Genomic DNA, 19,669 nt, shown 5'->3' on the forward strand with positions numbered 1-19,669 from the left:
TATGATGGGTTACTATACTAGATATGAATAAAATTATGTCTATAGCTACTTTGAAGTGTTTTTACTTCACAAACTAAAGTTGCTGAAGGGTAGTCTTTATTTCTAGATAGTACCATTGATTTTTAATAAGAAAATGATACTATTTACCTTCTGGTGAACTGTATTTCTACATACATCACTGAAAATATCTTTAAGATGCACTTAATTATTCTCCAGATTGTCCATTCAAGAAATGGTTTAAAAATCATAGTAGATTAAAAAAAATGTATGGATACAATCAGAATTTATAATATTATAAATTTTTAAAAAGCATCATGAATTTTCATTCTCTCTCTCTTTTTTTTTAAGATTTCATTTATGGACTTAAGTGGAGACAGAGAGAAGGAGAGAAAGCGGGAATAGGAAGCACAAGTGCTTCGACCAGGAAAGCCCAGGGTTTCGAACCAGTGGCCTCAGTATCCCAAGTCGACACTCGAGCCACTGCGCCACCTCAGCTCAGGCTCATGGTCTATTTTTTTAACATTATCATCACACTGACTAATGAAATTTAATTAACAGCAGCACGATTTTGTAAAATAGAAAAGTAACCCTTCCAATTCTCATTACCTATATCATTATGCTTGGTATTGAAAGTAAAATTATGGTAAACGCTCAGTCCCCATCAGAGTGAACTTGCGCATTACCCTGTGTTAGATGGAATATTGTGTTTGCTCTTTGTTCAGATTTTGTGACTATAAACTTGTTGTTACAAGATTTACAGATGAATTTAACTCAACAAAAAAATTATTTTAGAGTACACTGTATTGATATCTCTGTATAACCAAAATATATTCTCACAGCAGATTTATTAAAATTACATATAGTAATATAATAATAAAGAACAAATAAATGACAGGGACCCATTAGAAACCATGCCCAATTCTACAGGCAATAGCCACACAGGAGAGTTCCCCAGTGCTGCAGATGCCCGTAATAGAGCGCCCTGACCTATATCCCTATCTCTGTGATAGAGAAGACGTCCCCAGGAAGGTGATGTGGAAGCTCTGATCCAAAAACGTGGATGCCCCATCTCAGTGGATGGTGGAGAATCACTTGCTCACCGAAAGAAGACATGTAGAAAGATCTGTGGGAAGATGAAGCACACTCTTTGAAATGCCATGTAGCGAGGGCACAGGAGAGAAATGGGAAGAGTGGGCACGTGCCTGTCGGGACATGCTGCAGGTCTGCCTGTTTACAAGCAGTGGAACATTGTTGAAGGGTTTTCAGAACAGGAGTGAAGGATCACATTTACATTTACAATACATGTCTCTTTCATCTCCCAGAACACAGGTTAAAGGGGACAGGAGAAAATGAAAGTCAACTCCTAGGAGGCTATGGGAACCGTCCAGAAGCTGAGGTTAGAAGATGAAGGGGGCGGAAAGGCTCATGGGAAACAGATGCACCTAGAAGATATTTCACAGGCAAGCGGGTAAGATGCTTAATGAACAGAACCAGTTTCTCGAATATATTACTGGATTATAGAAAAGTTTAAAACAGAATTATAAAGCAGTTTAATTTTTATTTTCTAATATTTTCAAGTAAATAAAGGCTTGAAGATAAACAAAAGAACATACACATGAAATAGTGTTTTAGAAGAGTCCACAGGGTACAATAGGAGAAATATGTCAACTTACATTTTTTCTAATTTGGACATGCCAGAAAGTGTATCTGCTGGTTGACGGATCTTCTAATTCAATGGATCACCTTCCCAAAAGCATCCTGGTGGAAGAACTGATGAATAGGAACAGGAATTTAAAGCTGGATCATGAGTGTTTCTAGTGTTCAAAAAGTATAGTATTGAAAAATATGAAGATAGAGAAACAATAAAATACAAATTTTAAAAAATATTTTTCTTTGCAAAGACGGGGGAGATAAGTAGACTGGTGGAAAAGTATTTCTGGCTTTCATGAGCTGCTCAGAGTTCTGTTATTGTAAATTAACTTGAAGTTTAAATTTGAAGTTACTGAAGACTGATGAATTTCAAAAATGATGTCAACAGTACCCGGATTATAAAGTCTGAAATTCAGTAAAAGTGAGGTTGGTTATTTTAAAGTCAGGCATTGATTTTTAAAGTTTGGTCAACTAGCACCATCTTCTGGCTATGCAAGGACTTTGTTTTCCTCCCTAGCTCCAAACTGTTAGTGTCAATATTATGGTTGTTGTGCTACCTGCTGGACTTATTTCTAATAAATGAACATACATCCTGAAGCGCTGTAACTCTGAAATGAGATGATTACTTATCAGAAATTAACTTCTAGTCGCTCTAGAAAAAAATGATAGTGTTTGCTAAGTAGATAAAGCTCCTGATTCTAAGAATTATTTTAAATTATTTATATATACTATTCTGGAGAATTATTATGTGTTCTAATAATTCTCATGAAGAAAGAAACTTTGTATATATATCCATTTGGTAAATCAAATCTGTTTTCTCCTCTGCTCACCCCTTGTAAACTCTAGCCACATAAGAAGATATCTTCAAATTTTTAAGAGCAAAAGAAAATATTACTTAAGCACACACAAACACATTATTCCTTAAATCATCCAACTCTTTAAAATAGACAGGAGGATTAGCCCCATATTACTGACAGAAACACATGTGGTTTAGCTTAATCTAAAGAAGCCTGTGCCAAATATAAGGTCTACCGGAAAATTCTGTCCTATTTAGGAATAAAACAAAATTCAAATTTTTCTTTCCTTCAATAAACTTTATTAAATAATATAAAGATAAAATAATGTGAATCAACTTTGTTTTAGTTAATTTGCCACGTCAGTATGTATACATTAAGTGATAAAAATAGAGACACACACATGCGCCAAATAAACATGTGCTTACATGTTGAAACTTCTTGTGATAGAAATGGACAGAACTTTCCGGTAGACCTGATTGAACAGAGAAAATTCAGAAACAAGGTACTTTTTATACTGACATCCCTGTCTTTTCTACCCTACGCATATCCATTGCTCTTTAATGAGGAATACGTATATATAGAAATATGATTTAATTGCCTAATAAAAGACTTCTCATATCTATTAGTTAGTGTCCATGTCAGAACTCTACAGGTCTTAGGAAGACTCTATTTCCTCTACTCATTTTCAACAAGCTGAACACTGCACCTTCTATTTGACACCTGAGATTTCTTTCTTTGTCTCTCTAAATATCAACCATGGCTTTTAAATCATTCTTGCTAGATTGTGAACAGAAAAGTTCAAAAAAACAAAGAATAATTTATCACTTTTCCTACAATGTTGATTCAATTCATCTTAAAAATGAGAATGCAATCATTCCAAAGCTGAAAAGCAGATGCTCCATTAATTTACTAATACTAACCATATTTAGTGACAAAACCTGAGCTTTGAAATTATGTTCTCTTACCTGGTAATATGCACCAATTAGAAGCCTCCTCAAAAGCAGGGAGAACTCTGAGTCAGGTTGAGGTTAAAGTGCAAAGAACAATGATACCCTGGTAAGACGGATGTGGGTGCTAAAGGCCCTCATTCTCCGCAGAAAATACTAGCTACAACCTGCAGAGAAAAGCAAGCAAGTAGAGATAAAAATAATCATTATTTGACTAAACCAAATTCCATCTTGTATTTCGCAGTCCATGAAGCAAATGTAATGATCCCATTCAGTTACTTACTTCCATGCATTTCTGTTGAAGAGATCAAAATTCTGCCACCCCAAAACTATGTTTTTGGGATACTGGTTTTAAGTTGTTTATTAGGAAATAAAAGACTCAGAAAGAAACACTAACTCTCCACTCCTTTCCTGCACAAGAAACTCAGATTAGAGAAATCTGCTTCAGGAAGGAGATCTTCGAACGCTGCCTTAGCCTAACTTGAATTGATATGGTCAACAAGGGCTTCAAGCAGGGGCCTGTTACCTACATACCACTGTGTTCCACCGTTTCTGAGTCACCTACCACGGATTCTCCTGCCACGTGTGTTCCCCAGTTCCTCAGCTACCTGTAAATCACCCATTCTCACTTCTGAAAACTAACTGCCTGCCCTCTCCCTGTCCTCCTTGGTCCAAAATATCTTATATACAAAATGGTGCCTCAGTGTCTCTGGGATTTTCAGGGAATGATTGTGTCTACGTGAATTCCCCATGTACTTGTACTAAACATTGAATTTTCACCTGTTAATTTCTGTTAATTTGGTTATTAGTCCAGCCAGAAGAAATTAGGAAGAGGAAAAGTATTAACATTTTTCTAGCTCCCACATTGTTCTTGCAAATCAAGGAATACAAATTAATAGTATCCAAAAGTATTTATTAACTAATGTAGAATGGAATGATCTTGGTTAGTTGTCCTAAATAATCTGAGCTTCCGTTTTCAAAATTCATCATAAGGAACTCATATTCATTTCACCTCTCTCCCAAGGTTCATGCAGTTTCAAATGGAATGAACACTCGATGAAATACAAAATAAATTCTAAATGAAAATTTGACAAGCATTATTTTATAAATATGCTATATAAATGTCGAATTTATGGTATTCAACCCTGCAATACTGTTGAACAAATCAATCCATGTTCCTGGCACGGTTCTGCTTAAAAATGACATTGTATTCTGGAAGTTTGAATCTTTTCAAGTGTCAGTTCTAACATAGAGAAATAGGAGTGGGGACCTTTCCAAGGGTTTTGTTCTCAATCAGCACTGCAACTCAGTGTTAGGACCCAGTAAGTTGACTGAGTTCAAGTATCAGGACAATGATCAGGTACTGATGAGCATCTATCTGAGAGGGCTCAAAGACAATGCTCAATAAAAAACAACAACATTGCATTTACATTTTGTCTGTCAGTGTAAAGTGAGGTATTTCCCACACTGGCTTTCAGGAATTAGATGTCTTAAAGGAATTATATCTTCAGTAAAGGTGAACATATTTTAAGTAAGGCGACTTTTTTCTTGCTTGACAAATAGACCTCTGTGCTATTGGTATAAATTTTCAGTCTCCAATTCTAAGTTCACTTGTGTCCTCAAAATAGCAACTTAGTGCAAAACTGGAAAATAAGGGAAGATATTTGAAACCACAGTGAATGTGAATACATTCATCTGCTCTTACACTGAATGGAAGTTTTAGCATACTCAACTTTCCCATGATTTGTGATTTTAAGACTTTCAAGCCCTTAGAAAAGGGCTTCTCTCCTTTAGTAAAACTTAACATTAAATTAACATTATTCTAATATTAAATGGCATTGTGTCTTTTTCCAGTCAGTATAAACCCAACTAAGACAGAAAAGACTTGAATAAGTTTTCAAATGTGTCTTTTTGCCCCAGCTGTATAAATTCACACAGAACAGTACAAACATATAGGAAAATGGGAAGTATTAGGGAGCTCTGACTCAGCAAAACAGAAAGTAAGTTTTGAGCATCCTGAAGTTAACAACAAGTAAGGTTCAATATTCAATTCCTAGAAATGCAGGCTATCTAATAAATAATGTATCTAATACTGAGCCACTTAAGGCATGGCCAACCCAGTTTGGAAGTACTAAACAGTTGTAAAGTGTGGCTATAAATCATTCATTTCACCGTTGCTTAGATGACTGTCTAAAAATTAAGCATTACATCTTGTAATTCAGAATTGCTTTTCAAAATAGATTTCACTGTCATTCTGGCTGAATAATCCAATAGTAGTTTATCTTCAGATTCACGTCACTTCCAACAGAAAATATAAATTTATTACCTTTTGAAAGATTTCTCATGACAGAAATTAGGCAACAGGGGTTTTTCTATCACTAGGGAAGGTCACTTCAGAGGGCATCAGTTAAGTTGTGGTGTGGGAGTAGACCACCACTGCACTGTAAGACTTTTTTGTGTTGCTCATGCCCTATTTCCACAATTGAAGGTCCAGCGTACTCCTATGTGTGAAGATGTGCCTTTCTGAAGAAGCAAGAACCAAGGATCTGATACCGAAACTTCCATAAATCAGGACATTTATGAGAGAAAGAGAACAGCAGGCTCCTACGTATTATTCTAGGCTCAATGTGTGTGATCACAGGCAGAGAACTAAGAGAAAGTGCTTTGCATTCTTAAATTAAGTAAATAAGAAGGCCAATAGACTGATGTGGCCGATGCTTTGGTGGTTCACCTGCCTGGCACTGGCTGGTGGGGAGTACTAGAATGCAGAGGGCTGGTAACCTGAGTGTAGATGGTGGGGGCCTATGAAGCAGGGCAGGAGTTTAGAGCCTAAACTGAGTCCCAAGAACAAGGAGCAGAGCAGCACTGGGTGGAGCCAAGCTTCTCAGCCACCAGCCCTACTGGGGATCTAGCAAACTCTGCCCCTGGGGGATGCTGTCATTACCATGCAGGTCACACTTATTGGTCCAGTGCAGGAGAGACCTCCAGCCATTCTCCTGAAGGGGCTGTGCTTTTCCTGTTTTTGTGAGTCCAAAGCTCCCACGTCGAACCTGGTGAGTAAGGCTGGATCATCGCTAGTATAGGCCCGCACTGCTTGCACCTGTCCCTGAGCATGCCAGGAGCCTGAGGGTGGGCACCCTGATGGGGAAGACTTGTGTTCACGCCTGGAGGGACCTTAGGGTCCTGCCAGCAGAAACTGGGTCGCTGCCTCCGTGTGGTCTCCCCACTTAGCTTCAGTCAACTTGCCTGTAGGCGGCTCAGGGGTCTTCATCCCTTTCCCAGACTGGCAGATTTGGCAATTGGTGGAATGCCTAGGGAAGAGACTCAGACCAGGATGTGTAGGGGACATTCTTGTCCACCTATAGACATTGTTAGGGCTCAGAAAGAAATTCCTCTCTTTTCTGAAGTGGTGAATGTTCCAGCAGAACATGTGTGTTTTTCTGTGTCTGTACCAGCTGTTTAAAGAAGGTGCTCAGTAAGTCCCCAATACTCCTAAACTTCATTGGAATTATACTTGCATTTTACCTTTAGTATTTAGATTTCTTTTAAATACTTGTTAAAAGAAATTATTTGATGAACTACAGACCATACAATTTCTAATGTTGCTATATTTAGCAACTGAGGACACAGGATGCCTAGTTAAAATTGAATTTTCAGACAAAAAAATAATTCTTCAAAGGAGATCTATCGCAGAAATTATTGGGATACCTAGAATACTAGAAAGTATTTGTGTTTAACTAAAGTTCAGCTTTACCTTAGCGGTGTGTGTAACACTGTATTTACTCTTTTTGTAACTTTCTGTTGTGAACAGTACCTTTCCATTAGGACACCTTACTGGTAGTTGATAACAGAAAATCTAAATTCCTCTCTTCTCTCCTATCTAGCTAAAAATTCATTGAAAGATACTGTCTAAGGAAGTGCATTCACTCTTCAGCTCTGTGATTATACAGACTAAAAAGAGACCTGGAAGTTAGTACCAGGAAGTTCCCCTTGTCTTTCTTGCTACAGTTGCTTTTAAATGTTGTCTGTCGGTCTGTTGATAAAAGCACAACTAGACAGCATTTGTTGAACTTCCACCCATTCTAGAGATCACCACATGACTCTCTATTTGAGTTACTTTGTGGTGGGGGTTTCTCCTGACCTCACTCAATAAACAAATCCCAACTATCCGACATAACCATCCTACTATTTCTTACCCTTCTGTTACCCAAACACTTACTACAATCTGATCTATCTTTTCACTGTTATCTCCTCAGCACCAGAACATGTTCCTTAGGCATGACAGGTGCACAGTAAGAACTGAATTTATACAATGAATGGAAGAATATAGGTACTGTGGTATGGGAAAAGAGGAAAATTATTAACATAGCTGCCAAGATAATAATAATACATGATATAGAAGGTTCCTTAATTTCCTAACATGGAACAGTAACTTTCATAAATTTCCTTCAGTTTTTCTTATACAAAATGAGAATCGCCCCCTTCATTCGTGAACCTTTCCTACAAACACCGTCATACGAAAATAAAAGAGTTTCCAATAAAATATTTTTCAAGGAGGATTCAACCTCAGTTCTGTTTTATAAATGAGATGGAATAAGATAGTAACAGTTCCCACATATGTCCTGAGCGGGATTCACCAGGCAAGGACATCTGCTGCTGATGTTTGAGTATGGAACTATATTTAGCACCTGAGACTGGCATGGTAGTGGAAAAGAAAAAGGAGGGAGAGAGAGAGGGATAGAAGCAGATGGTCACTTCTCTTGTATTTCATTGATTCACCTTGGGAATCAAACTCAAGTCGTCATATGCTAAGCTGACACACTAGGCTGACACGCTATCCACTGAGACACCTGCTAGGGTTGATTGAGCCTTAGTCTTAAAATTCAATCCAAGTATGTGGGAAAATACATTTTTTATTCCTTCATCCACAGTTTTAAATCTGCTTTTCTAAATAATTAGTGGCAGTGTTTTATTTACTGACTTTTAGAGAGAGGAAGGAGGGAGAAAGAGAGAGGGAAAGAGAGAGAGAGGAGAAATAGAGAAAGAGGGGGGCAGAAGCAGGAAGCATCAACTCATAGTAGGTACTTCCTTTATGTATCTTGACTAGAGAAGGCCAGGGTTTGAATCTGGCCACCTCATCTTTCCATATCAATGTTTTATCCACTGCAGCACCATATAACAGGCTCTAGAAAATTTGAACATTCTGTTTCTCCTCTGTCCTGGTTCTAAATATAATGCCAAGGGCAGCTGGACCTAAATTTAGAGCAATTGTCGTTCGATATAGAAACTGATAAGTAATTCCTGACCAGGTGGAGGTGCAGTGGATATAGCATCTGGCTGGAATGCTGGAGTCCCAAGTTAGAAACACCAAGGTCACCAGCATGAGCACGGACTCATGAGGCTTAAGCACAGGCTCGTCACCTTCAACGCCAGCTTCCTAGCTTGAGCATGGGATCATAGATCTGAAACTACGAACACTAGCTTGAGCCCAAACTCACTGACATGAATCTCAAACTTGCTGGTGTGAGCAAGGGGTCACTAGCTCTGCTATACCCCTCTTGTCAAGGCACTTATTAGAAAGCAATCAGTGAACTGAGGTGGAATAAAAAGGAATTGATCCTTCTCATCTCTTTCCCTTACTGGCCCTTTCTCTGTCTCTCTGTCTCTGAACACACAAAACAACAACAGTAGTTCATCCAACACTAAATCTTTACAATAATAGTCCTTCTTATTCATTAAACAGTCATTTTTCCAGAAATAAAGGATTTATAGGAATGGTTGGTTTCTGGTCTTGACTCATGAGCTCCCTTGGTTAGAGTGTCATCCTGAAATAGCAAAATTGCAGGTTCTGTTCCCGGTCAGGGCACATATGGGAAGCAAACACTGAATGTACCGCTAAGTGTAACAACAAATGAATGCATCTCTCAGTCTCTTTCTCCCTTCATCTTGCTGTCTAGCTAAAATCAATCCATAATATTTTCTAAAATTTAAAAAAAAGGTTTGCTTCCAAAAAAAAAAAAAAAAAACCCTAACCACAATGTTATTTACACAAATCCCACATAGTTAAGTACTAATTCCGGGCTTTAAGAAATCTAAACACCAGTCAGAAGAATTTAAAAATAAAAAAACTAGATGTGCTATTCTAATCTCAAATTTTAAGATCTTAATAAAACAATGACTGATCAACAGGATTTTAAAAAACGCTCTGAGATCCACACCGTGTCACAAACTCTCTCTCCTTGAGTATAAATTCCTTTTTCTTATGAATATGCAAATATATCGCCTATGTGATTATGTCACATTACATGGCAAAATTAAAAGAATTTTCAAATGTGATTAAGGACCCCAATAGGAGGAATTTAGTTAAGCACCAAGGAGACTATCTGTGGGGGCCAGACATTTAGAGGGGGCTTGGGACTTACCTGAGCTCAGAGACTGGAACCTGAAGAGAACCTCTCTTTTTCCATTGCTGGCTTTGAAGAAGCAAACCCTCTGGAGTACAGAAGCTGCAGGGAAAGGAACTCTCAACAACCACAGGAACTTGGAAGAAGACTTCGAGCCTTAACTAGCACCAGAGGCCTACACTGGCATCTTGTGGAAGCCCAGAAAACTCTGAGAGGAGACCGCCCAAAGCCATGCTCAGATTTCTAACTCATGAAAACTGCGAGGTAAGAAATGTACTTTTCATTAAGTTCCTGTGTTTCTGCTCATTTTTTACACACCAATAGTGAGAGAAAGAAGTATCAAAGCATTTTTTGTTAAAAATCACCTTGTCCTGACCTGTGTTGGTGCAGTAGAAGAAGCATGGACCTGACTGATCAAGGAACCTATGGGAGTTGATGCTTCCTGCTCCTTCCCCCTTCTCTTTCTCTGTCTCTCTCTTCTCTGTGAAATAAATAACGACTTTAAAAATATTTTTAAAGAGACAGTCTAAAGCAGAAAATATTGAAACCTTTGTTCAGAAAACATACAGAAACATGTTAAGACCAATAAAGAATTTTCTCCCATAAGGCAGAGATGATCAAGCTCTATTCTTTAAAAACCAAAACTATACAAAAAGTCTACCAGAAACAAGCTTTGTCCATAAGCACAGATTGTTTAAAAATAAGATGATGCAAAAATATAGTCCATTAAAACATAAATCTTAAAGCTAGAATGGCTATTGTACTAACACCAACTGGTCTTCAGAATAAATCATATTATCGGGTATACAGATAAGTAATTTATAATAAAAGCTACAGTTCATTACAAACACATAATCACAAATATATGACTCAATAACAAAACTTCAAAAGACATTAATAAAAACTAATGGAAATAAAAGAATATAAATATCAACAATTAAAATTGAAATTTAGCATTCCTCTAATAAAAAGAGAAAAATCATATTTTACTGATATTTAGAAACTCTTCCACCCAACATCAACAGAACAATTAGCCATGCAACTTTACACTGGAACATGAAAATAGACAATCTGCTAGACCTTAATCTCAATGAATTTCATAGATTTGAATTAAGACAGAATATGTCTTTTAACCAGAAAAAAAAATTAAAACAAAAACTATCCTATGATATGGACAAATTATTTGAACTGACATTTTGAATCAAATATAAAAATACCCAGATAGTTCATTAAAAAATGAGAAATACAAATTAACAGCACTATATGTCCACCTGAATTGGTAAAATTGAAATGACTGATCAGACTGTGGTAGGCAGTTAGACAGACATGAGCTGAACAAGGACTATAGGCCAAGGAACACAATGTCACTTCCCAAATAACACCAGCGGCATAGCAACAGTCAAAACTGGGTAACAAGGTTCTTACCCCCAGGGGGACCTTTCCTTCAACAACACATCCCTGGTCAGGTGGTTCAGACCCTCCACTGACCTTTTCTCCCCTGACAGATTGCTAGTCATGCACGTTAGATACCTAAAAAAGGGTAAGGAACAAGGGTGCCAAAGAATATTCCTTAAGCACTGAGCCCCTGACCAATGAGGTTCTGACCTACATCAACTACATTGAGATCTCAGTTGACTTCAGCTTTAGGCCCAGAACAGCAGCTAAGCCAGAAAAGTGATGCCAAGGCTGATCATAGGACCAACTGCACTGACGAATGACCTGCCCTGACAGGTCCTTAAAAGTACACCTGGAGAGCTGGTGAATAGTCTATGGAGACCGTCCCCCTCCCCTGGAACCTTCCCAGAAATCTCCACCCCTAAAATCCCTTAAGACAGAAGATCCCCCAGCTCTCCATTCTAGGAACATACTCCTGCCTTTCCTCCCTCCTCCTCTTCCTCCTCCTCCTCCTCCTCCTCCTCCTCCTCCTCCTCATCCTTTTTCTCCTCTTCTCTCCATGTGCGTTTTCCTAGCCTTGCTCATTCTCTTAAGTCCTAAGGTACTTGAAAATACTTGCAACAGGAGAGCAATGGGCAGCAGCAGCTCATTCCAGGCTAAACCCCTGAACCTGTCTCCAAGGCCCTTGTTTCTTCTCTCTCTTTGTCCCTTCTGTGCATATTCCTGTGAGCCCATTAAAATCCTGCTGTACTTGCTGCACTTTTGTCTCCTCACTGAATTCTCTCCTCAGGAAGACAACAACTGAGAGCTGGTCTCTGCACCAGCAACCACACCAACTGTTAGCTGGGATGAAATATAACTTGTACTTTCTTACTGCTGATATAAATAGAACAGTGCAAATACCTTTAAAAAATTCCAAACACTTTGTCATACATGTGAAATATCATCCCATTATTCTTATCATAGGTGTCAATTTAGAAACAATCAGCATGAGAAACCCACTCTGGACTACAAGAAAAGCTCTCTGAAACCAAGGAACAAAGAAGAAAGACACAACAAACCTGGTAGGGAGCGCCTGAATCTCCCCTGCTAACTCCAGAAAAAAGACCAGAAAATACTGCTCACAGCCGCTTGCCTGGCGACCAGGGAGCAAGGTGTGTTGAAAGGACTGGCTTGTATTCCCAGAGGGAAAGGGAGAAAGAGGGACAGATGTAGAGGTGCAGAGGAATGCAGAGGGCTACTTAAAAAGGTGACTAATACAGTGCTGAAGGTGGCCATAGCTGGGGGAGGGACTGATCCTTCCACATAACACAAGACTAAAGTGCTTCCGGATCACAGATTTCTAGACATCTCTCCAGTTCCAACCAGCTCAAGAAGACACAGCTGAATACAAGAAGTGGGGAGGAGGGGCAGTAACTCAAGTCTCCATGGAGATTTGAGATACACCTCCCCCTAATGAAGCTGAGAAAACAGCCTGCCTCCAGAGAGATTATCTGGTAGAAGAAGCCTTCAGAGTGTCAGGTTACACCCACAACACTCCTAGATACAGTTTCAAGGAAGTCCCCTGCTGAGGAGGCTGAGTTCAGTAAACAAGACTATCACCTGTTAAAAAAACAAACAAATCAAGACTTCAAAGTAGCCCAAATCAAAAAGTGGATTACAGCCTGACCAGGCAGTGGTGCAGTGGATAGAGCATTGGACTGGGTTGTGTGAGGACCCAGGTTTGAAACCCTGAGGTAGCCAGCTTGAGCGCGGGCTCATCTGGTTTGAGCAAGGCTCACCAGCTTGAGCCCAAGGTTACTGGCTTGAGCAAGGGGTGACTCGCTCTGCTGTAGCTACCTGGTCAAGGCACATATGAGAAAGCAATCAATGAACAACCACAATAAAAAGTGGATTACAAATAATAGCTGATGCTAACCCAAGAAGACCTAGAAATAACACGATTGATAACTAGAGGCAGACAACACCAAGCATAACTCAAACAGCTCTACAAACAAACCACAGACATAATGAGAAGACAAAGTAGTGCAATCCAAATGAAACCACAAGAGAAACCTTCAGGAGATGAACTGAGTGAAATGGAAATAACCAAACTTCCTGATGCAGAGTTCAAAATAATGATTGTAAGGATGCTTAGGTATCTTAGACCAACAATGGATGGTCATTACGAACACCTAAATAAAGAAATAGCAAGTATAAAAAAGGATATTGAAATATTAAAAAATTAGTAAGAGATGACAAATACAATATCAGAAATGAATAACACAAAGGAAGGAATTAAGAACAGGATGGATAGAGCTGAGGATCAAATCAGCGAGTTGGAGGACAATTTGAATGAAGAAAAGAAAGCAGAGAAGAAAAAAGAAGAGTCACAAAAAGTCTGAGGAAACTCTAAGAGTGCTCTGTGACAACATGGAGAGAAATAACATCCCTATCATAGGTGTTGCTGAAGAAGAGAAAGAACAAGGGATAGAGACTTTGTTCAATCATATCATAGCTGAAAACATCCCTAAATTAATGCAGGAGAAACTCTCACAAGTTCAAAAAGCACAGAGAACTCCATTAAAAAGAAACCCAAAGAAACCTACACCAAGACACATTATAATTAAAATACCAAAGCTAAGTGATAAAGAGAAAATATTTATATTAAAAGGTGCAAGAGAAAAAAAAGCTATCACCTACAAAGAAGCTCCCATAAGGATGACATCCGACTTCTCAACAGAAACCGTTGAGGCCAGAAGGGAATGGCAAGAAATATTCAAAGTCATGCAGAACAGGAATCTACAACCAAGACTACTTTAACCAGGAAGGCTAACAATTAAAATTAAAGGAGAAATAAAAAGCTTCCCAGAGAAAAAAAACCTCAAGGAATTCATTACAACCAAATCAGTGCTGCGGGAAATGTTAAGGGGCATGGTGTAAACAGATGAAAATGAGAAAAGAATATAGCAAAAGAGGAATACAGCTTTAAAGAATAAAATACAAATAAACAACAACATATCAATAACCTTAAATGTAAATGGATTAAATGATCCAATCAAAAGACATAGAGTAGCTGCATGGATGAGAAAACAGGACCCGTACAAATGCTGTCTACAAAAGACACACCTTAAAACAAATGATGCACAAAAATTGAAGGCAAAAGGATGGAAAAAAACATTTCAAGCAAATGGAAATGAAAAAAAAAGCTGGGGTAGCAGTACTTATATCAGACAAAATGGACTTTAAAACAAAGGATATATTAAGAGATAAAGAAGGCCACTACATAATGATAAAGGGAGTAATCCAACAGAAAGATATAACTATTATAAATATCTATGCACCTAAGATAGGAGCACCTAAATATATGATAAAAAGCAGACTTTGATGGATATAAAGGGCAAGATCAACAGCAATACTATAGTAGTAGGGGATTTCAATACCCCACTAATATCATTAGATAGATACTCAAGAAAGAGTATTAGCAAAGAAACAGCAGACTAAAAGGACATACTAGAACAACTCGATTTAATAGATATCTTCAGAACCTTTCACCCTAAACAACAGAATATACATTCTTTTCAAGTGCTCATAATACATTCTCTAGGATAGACCACATGTTAGGGTACAAAAGTGGTCTCAACAAATTTTAAAAGAGTGAAAAAATATTAAGCACTTTCTCTGATCACAATGGCATGAAACTAGAAATGAACCACCACAGAAAATCTCAAAAACACTCAAACACAGGAAAACTAAATAGCAGGTTGTTAAATAACGAATGGATTAAGAATGAGATCAGAGAAGAAATAAAAAAATTCCTAAAAACAAATGAAAATGAGCATAAAACAACTCAAAATAAATGGGACACAGCAAAAGCAGTACTGAGAGGGAAGTTCATAGCACTACAGACACACTTCAAGAAATTAGAATAAGCTCAACTAAACAACTTAACCCTGCATTCAAAGAACTAGAAAAAGAGCACAAGAAAAGCCCAAATGTAGTAGAAGGAAGGAAATAATAAAGATCAGAACAGAAATAAATGACATAGTGGCCAAAGAATCAATACAGAGGATCGATGAAACTAGGAGCTGGTTCTTTGAAAAGGTATACAAGATCGATGAACCTTTAACTAGACTCATCAAGAAAAAAAGAGAGAGGACTCCAATAAATAATATTAGAAATGAGAGTAGAGAAATAACAACTGACACAACAGAAATACAAACTATTGTAAAAAAAATACTATGAGGAATTGTATGCCAAAAAGCTAGACGACCTAGATGAAATGGACAAATTCCTTGAAGCATACAATCTTACAAAAATAAACCTGGAAGAATCAGAAAACCTAAACAGACCGATTACACCAAATGAGATCGAAACAGTTATCAAAAAACTCCCAACAAAGAAAAGTCCAGGGCATGATGGCTTCACAAGGAATTATACAAAATATTCAAAAAAGAACCAATTCCTATCCTCCTCAAGCTATTTCAAAACATTCAAGAAGAAGAAAAACTTCCAAGCTCATTTTTTGAGTTGAGCATGATTCTGATTCCAAAACCAGGCAAAGACAATACAAAAAAATAAAATGATAGGACAATATCCCTGATGAATATAGATGCTAAAATCCTCAACAAAATATTAGCAAACCGGATCCAGCAATATATGGAAAAAATCATATACCATGATCATGTAGGATTTATTCTGGGGAGGCAAAGTTGGTACAATATTTGCAAATCAATCAATGTGATTCATCACATAAACAAAAGGAAGGAGAAAAACCACATGATAATTTCAATAGATGCAGAAAAAGAATCTGATAAAATACAGCACCCGTTCATGATCAAAACTCTCACCAAAGTGGGAATACAGGGAACATACCTCAACACGATAAAGTCCATCTATGACAAACCCACAGACAACATCATACTCAATGGGCAAAAATTAAAAGAAATCCCCTTAAGATCAGGAACAAGGCAGGGATGCCCCCTTTCACCACTCTTATTCAACATCCTCCTGGAAGTCCTAGCCACAGCAATCAGACAAGAAGAAGAAATAAAAGGCATTCAAGTTGGAAAAGAAGAAGTAAAGCTATCATTATTTGCAGATGATATGATATTGTATATAGAAAACCCTAAAGTTTCAGTCAAAAAACTACTGGGACTGATAAATGAATTCAGCAAAGTGGCAGGATTTAAAATTAATACTCAGAAATCGGAGACATTCTCATACGCCAACAATGAACAGTCAGAAAGAGAAATTAAGGAAACAATCCCCTTCACTATGACAATCAAAAAATAAAGTACCTAGGAGGAAATTTAACCAAGGAGACAAAAGCCTTGAACTCGGGAAATTATAAAAAAAACATTGATAAAAGAAATCATATAGATCAATGGAACAGAAAAGAGAACCCAGAAATAAACCCACAGCTCTATGGACAACTGATATTTGACAAAGGAGGTAAGAGCATACATTGGAGTAAAGACAGCCTCTTTAATAAATGGTGTTGGGAAAATTGGACAGCTACCTGCAAAAAAAAAATGAAACTAGACCACCAACTTACACCATTCACAAAAATAAACTCAAAATGGATAAAAGCCTTAAATGTAAGTCGTGAAACCATAAGCATCTTAGAAGAAAACATAGGCAGTAAGCTCTCCGACCTCTCTCGCAGTGATATATTTGCTGATTTATCTCCACGGGGAAGTGAAATAAAAGACAGTATAAACAAATGGGACTATATCAAGCTAAAAACCTTTTGCACAGCTAAAGACAATAAGAACAGAATAAAAAGACAAACTACACAATGAGAGAACAAATTTGACAATACATCTGATAAGGGGTTAATCAAAATTGACAAAGAACTTGTAAATCTCAACACCAGAAAGACAATACAATCAAAAATGGGAAAAAGAAATGAATAGACACTTCTCCAAAGAGGACATACAGATGGCCAATAGGCATATGAAAAAATGCTCAAAATCACTAATCATTAGAGAAATGCAAATTAAAACCACAATGAGATATCACCTCACACCAGTCAGAATGGCGCTCATCAACAAAACACAATAAGTGCTGGCCAGGATGTGGAGAAAAGGGAACCCTCCTGCACGGCTGGTGGGAATGCAGACTAGTGCAGCCTCTGCGGAAAACAGTATGGAGATTCCTCAAAAAATTGAAAATCGAACTGCCTTTTGACTCAGCTATCCCACTTTTAGGAACGTACCCCAAGAACACTATAGAACAGCTCCAAAAAGAAAAATGCACCCCCATGTTTGTGGCAGCATTATTTGAATAGCGAAGATCTGGAAACAACCCAAGTATCCCTCAGAGGAGGAATAGATTAAAAAGCTTGGTACATATATACTATGGAATACTACTCAGCCATATGAACTGATGACATCGGATCATTTACAATAACATGAATAGACCTTGATAACATTATATGGAGTGAAATAAGTAAATCAGAAAAAAACTAAGAACTATACGAATCCATACATAGATGGGACATAAATATAAGACTCAGAGACAGGGACAAGAATGTGATGGTAACATGGAAAGGGGGGGTGGCAAGGAAGGAGAGAGAGGGAGTGGGGGGAGAGGAGGGGCACAAAGAAAACCAGATAGAAGGTGGCTGAAGACAATCTGACTTTGGGTGAGGAGTATGCAGCATAATCAAATGTCAAAATAATCTGGAGATGTTTTCTCTCAACATATGTACCCTGATTTATCAATGTCACTGCATTAAATTTTATAATAATAATAATAATAATAATAATAATAGCAGTTGCGTGAAGAGATACCAGTAACTTCAGCATTACCCAGAAATTAATCTTAGGTTTCACCCTAAATTTAGTAAATTATAATTTAACTAGATGCCCAGATGACTTTTCTGACTGTTAAAATCTGAGAAACACTTAAGGTATCTCTGAATAGATCAACCTGCATCATTATCCCTGTAGGAATGGGTGAATTCAAAACACCTGACCAGCTGGCACCACTAGTAATGCCATCTTCATGAGGATGGCTTCTAACACACAGCAAAAGACTTCATATTGTGCTCTCTCAAGTGGAACAAAACCGAGTCATTTAGAAGGCAAAAAATGGTGTTGATATCAGTTTCCAATTGCAGCCAGTTTAATTCAATTTCACTTTAATGTCCTGGAGCTCAGTGTCCTATCTCCCTACAGAAATAACATGTCTCCACTGTAACATTCACTCAGTGTAAACAGCCAGGCAAAGGAAGCCCCGAATCCAGTATCTCCATCCCAGCTCTGCACAGTTCCAGAAGCAGGCATTTTCCAGGCACCCAAGGCAGGTCCGCGGGCTTGGCACTGGAGGGAGAGGTGGGGTGAGCCAGGAGGAAGGGGTGACCAGGACTGAGGCACGGAGCAGGGGTGCCTGTACTGCAGTGCTGGGATGGGGGGAGAACGGGAAACCTGGAACGGGAACCATGAGGCCGGGGTGGGCGTGCAGAGGTCAGGACGGGGACAGAACCCCGAAAGAGGCAGCAGAGAAGCACCGGCTGAGTCTAGAGGTGAAGCCACCGGCCCAGCTCTGGACCAGCGAACATGCCGGTCTGGGCGCGCGCATTACCACGCAGGTCACACTTACCAGTCCGGTGTAGGAGGGACCTCCAGCTGCTGTCCCGATGGGGCTCTGCTTTTCCTGTCCTGGTGAGTCCAAACCTCCCACGCAGAACCCGGTGAGTAAGAGGGCACCCGCGCAATTATCTGTGGCGCCCGCGCGGCAGACACCTGTTCGCAGAGCGGTGCTCCGGCCGCCCCAGCACTGCGAGCACCTCTCCTGGTGGTGGTTCCCTCTGGAGCGCGCCAGGAGCCCTGCGGGTAGGCACCCAGGTGGCTAAAGCCATGGTCGTGCCCTGAGGGAACTTGGGGTCCTGCCAGCTGGGACTGGGCAGCAACCTCCTCGTGGTCTCCGCAACTTTCATTACAGCAACTTGCCTGTAGGTGGCTCCGGGGTCTTCATCACTCTCCCCGAAAAGCAGATTTGGCAGTTGGTGGGATTCTGGGGGACTGGACTCAGATGGGGCGGTGTAGGGGACATTCCTGGCCACACATAGAGGCTGTGAGGGTTCAGAAAGAAATCCTTGTTTGTCTAAAGTGGTGAATGGTCCAGAAGGAGATGTGCATTTTTCTGTGTCTGTAGCAGCTGTTTAAAGAAGGTGCTCAGTAAGTCCCCTATACTCCTAAGCTTTAGTGGAATTATATAAATACTTGCATTTTACCTTTAGTATTTAGATTTCTTTTAAATACTTCCTTAAATAAAAAGGACTATTTGATGAACTACAGACCATACAATTTGTAATGTTGCTATATTTAGCAACTAAGGACACAGTACACCTAGTTAAAATTGACTTTTCAGATAAAAAAGGAATACATTTTCAAAGGCGAATTGTGGCAAAAAGTATTGGGACATACTTACAGTACTAGAAAGTATTTGTGTTTACCTGAAGTTCAGATTTACCTCAGCTGTCTTTGGA

The 19,669-nt window shown here is 38.8% G+C and overlaps 1 long non-coding RNA gene and 1 pseudogene across 2 annotated transcripts; one reads left to right on the plus strand and one right to left on the minus strand.

The window, feature by feature from the left end:
• The window catches only part of LOC136392175 (rho GTPase-activating protein 20-like), a 70,602-nt pseudogene that overhangs the window by 17,842 nt on the left and 33,091 nt on the right, over nucleotides 1-19,669 (plus strand).
• LOC136392205 (uncharacterized) lies at nucleotides 1,004-19,117 on the minus strand. 2 transcript variants are annotated; one of them, XR_010748922.1, is made up of 5 exons: nucleotides 18,781-19,117; nucleotides 9,817-9,900; nucleotides 3,413-3,561; nucleotides 1,674-1,758; nucleotides 1,004-1,123 (listed from the first exon to the last, which is right to left on the minus strand). It is a non-coding gene; the product is annotated as an uncharacterized lncRNA (long non-coding RNA). The 2 variants fall into 2 exon arrangements; XR_010748921.1 differs by lacking the exon at nucleotides 9,817-9,900 and having other exon boundaries at nucleotides 18,781-19,105.

Source organism: Saccopteryx leptura, chromosome 1, assembly GCF_036850995.1.
Source record: "Saccopteryx leptura isolate mSacLep1 chromosome 1, mSacLep1_pri_phased_curated, whole genome shotgun sequence".
Taxonomy (NCBI): Eukaryota; Metazoa; Chordata; class Mammalia; order Chiroptera; family Emballonuridae; genus Saccopteryx; species Saccopteryx leptura.